Source organism: Carassius gibelio, chromosome A10 (assembly GCF_023724105.1).
Source record: "Carassius gibelio isolate Cgi1373 ecotype wild population from Czech Republic chromosome A10, carGib1.2-hapl.c, whole genome shotgun sequence".
NCBI lineage: Eukaryota > Metazoa > Chordata > Actinopteri > Cypriniformes > Cyprinidae > Carassius > Carassius gibelio.
In genome coordinates this window covers 5,826,488-5,829,867 of record NC_068380.1, presented here as the reverse complement: position 1 = coordinate 5,829,867, position 3,380 = coordinate 5,826,488, and the positions used below count along the sequence as shown (strand labels likewise).

Sequence of the window (3,380 nt, the reverse complement as noted above, 5' to 3'; positions counted from 1 at the left end):
TTTATATTCATTGTGCATATCTGCAATGTATTTCTCTAAGTCTTGACTGGAAACAAAACATCTATTTCTTACAATATTTTTTTAGCTGATAATATGCTGATTTAGTTACTGCTTTGATATGACTACTGAAACTAAGGTCTGTCTTCAGAATCACACCAAGATTCCTGACTTGATTTTTAGTTGTTAGACCCCTAGAGTCAATGTCTGCATTCACACAGAGAACTTCAACTTTGTTTCCAAATGCAATGACTTCAGTTTTTTTTTCCCTGTGTAAATGAAGACAGTTCTGGCACATCCAACTGTTTATTTCATCAATGCAGAGGAAATCAATGGGCTGTGGTCATTTGGCGATAAGGCTAAGTAAATCTTGGTATCATCAGCATAGTTGTGATAGGCAGTTTGGTTCTTTCTCATTATTTAACTTAGTGGGAGCATATACAGGCTAATCAAGAGCAGTGCAAGAATTGAGCCTTGTGGGACTCTTCATGTCATGGATGTCCACTTAGACTTATACTCTCTTATACTCACATAATAACCTCTCCCTTCTAATTATGACCTGAACCATTTTAATACCATCCCAGAAAGCCTGACCCAGTTTTCCAGTCTCTCTAGTAGTATGTTATGATCCACAGTGTCAAACGCAGCACTGAGATGTAGTAATACCAGCACTGATATTTTGCCAGAATCAGAATTTAAGCGAATATCATTTATTATCTCAATGAGCGTGCTGTCTCTGTGCTGTGATGCGGTCGGTAACCAGATTGAAAATTGTAGGTATCCATTTAAGATCAATATGTTCACATGATTAAAAACAACATTTTCTATAATTTTGCATATAAAAGGAAGATTTGATAGTGGTCTATAATTGGTCAGAATGGCATTATCAAGATTGTTCTTTTTCAGAAGGGGATTAACAACTGCAGTTTTCAGCAAGTTTGGAAAAGTCCCAGAAAGAAGTGAGGCATTCACCACTTCTAAAAGATCTGCTTCTAAAGAGTTTAGCACAATTCTGAAAAAAAGATGTGGGCAGTGTGTTAATATAGAAGGTTGAAATTTTAGGTGCTGCACTGTTTCTTACAAAATTTAGCTACAGATTGCAACAAAAATAAACATATTATCTTATTTCTGATATTGTTGCCGAATCTGTCTGGCCTCTGCATAACTTGAGTATGTGCTAATCGCCTTCCTGATATTAATGATCAAACTCTGATGAAATCATTGAGAAAATTTCTGTGAACTCTTCAACAAAGGCTGGAGAGTATTTTGGAGGCCTGTAAATGGCGATAAAAAGAACACGTGGAACACCTTTCAACAAAATCCCACTATTCAAAAGACAAGTACTGAACAAATAACACTTGCTTGCATTGATAGACATCTTTAAATAGAGCTGCTACACCTCCACTTCATCGAACAGTCCTGTAGACACTCATAAAATTAAAATTAGGAGGGGTTGTTTCATTGAGGACTGTTGTACTGCAGCTAACTTCTAGCCATGTTTCAATTACAAACATAAAATCCAGATTTCCAGATGTTTGTGGTTATTAAGTCACTGATTAGAAATTATTTATTTATGATTAATTAACCACCAATTGTTCTCAGAAAGATGGCTTTATCAGTTTAACTGCAATTAATGTTCTGTAAAAATATTGACCAGAGAGGATGCTGGCTGAAATATTTTCAGAGATAAGATGAGTTTAACTGTCTTTTTAAACCAGGGGTAAAATAAAGCATATACCATAGGATTCAGACCTGAGTTAATATACATGACCCATGTCAAAACATGTATGGCTATGGAGGAAACTGCTGAAATGGAACAGATATAGTACGGAATCCAACAAAGCAGATAAACTGTGACAATGATTCCTAATGTCAGAGCAGCTTTGCTCTCAGATTTCCTTCTCACTGACACTTCATTTACGCATTTGGCACCCTTCATCAGAGTGTTTATAACTTTCACTTGCTGATGTACAACATAGAAAATCCTCAAATATAAATATATGATCAGGAGACAAGGAAAAATAAAAGAAATTAACAGATCAGTGACTCTCCAAGAAAAACCCATGATAACAGAACACTCTCCATAACACATGTATGTTCTGAGTGAAATTACAAAGGCAGTGCTATAAGTTGAAGTGCAAACCCAGCTCAGACAGATGCTTATTAATGTTTTAGTCATGGTTATTTTCTGTGGGTACTGTAAAGGGTGACAAACAGCCACATAACGATCAACAGCAATTAATACTAAATTACTAAGAGATGATGAGAGAAGCATCCAAATAAATATTGTATAGAGTCCACAGAAAGTGTCTCCAAAGTACCAACATATCTCAATCAGCCTCATGGCCTCTATGGGCATCACAAGTCCAAAAAGCATGTCAGCCACTGCTAGAGAGAGAATTATCAGGTTGGTTGGAGTGTGAAGCTTCTTAAAATGAGAGATGGAGATGATCACCAGCAGGTTCAGAAACACAGTCCATGCTGAAAGCATTGATACAAACATGTAAATGACATTGTATTCATGACTGGAGCGTTTTCCCTTGATACATGATGAATTGATGGAAGGAAGGCAGTGTTGAATCTCATGATCCTCTGTCTCATAGGCCATGAGTGAATCTTCTCCTGTAAGGAGTTTGTTCTGCTCTCCTTAGTGTCCTTTCATTTTATACAGTGTCTGTATCAGACTGACCAACCCATCTACCGCCTACTCTGATGCTGCATAATGACTTTTTTTCCTCCTGTTTCATCATGTTTTCATTAGGGCTGCCCTCGACTAAATATTTTTCTGTTCGACTAGCAGTCGTTTATTTTAAGTATTAGTCAACTAATCACACGTTTATTAATAAATCATTTAAATCATGCTAATGTGCCTTTAATTGCTTACATAGCCTAATAAGCGGTCAAGCGCACACATAAAGCATGCAACACCGGCAGATGTAATGATGTTGAATGTCTCAGGGAAAAAAACAGTAATAATAAACCTCATTAACTTCTTAAAAATCTGTCTATAAACCAGTGTTTTCTGTTTAAGAGATGAATTTTTTTGACACTGACTTGACATCTCCACAGTAGTGGATGCGCCTGCTTGCAAGTTTCATACGGATTACATAATCTGAGAATAAACACAAACACACACACACACACACACACATACAGTATTTTAGTATTTTCACCAACAAAATTTCAACAAAAAATGGTTTTTAAGTCAGTTATTTCTATATTTCGCTGTAGTGTCAGTAGTAAATATCAGTTTACCACTCCTCTTCATACTCACACTCCTTGGGCAAGTATTTGTATCTGCTAGAGAGCCCTTGAAGGAATCCTCTGTTACTTTCCAGCACACTTGGAGAAATAAACTTTGTTCCAACATCTCCCATGACTGA

At 36.5% G+C, this 3,380-nt stretch overlaps 1 pseudogene; it reads right to left on the bottom strand.

Moving 5' to 3' along the window:
* Positions 1–1,627: 1,627 nt before the first annotated feature.
* On the bottom strand, positions 1,628–2,604 carry LOC128021694 (trace amine-associated receptor 13c-like; annotated as a pseudogene).
* Between the last annotated feature and the right edge of the window lie 776 nt (positions 2,605–3,380).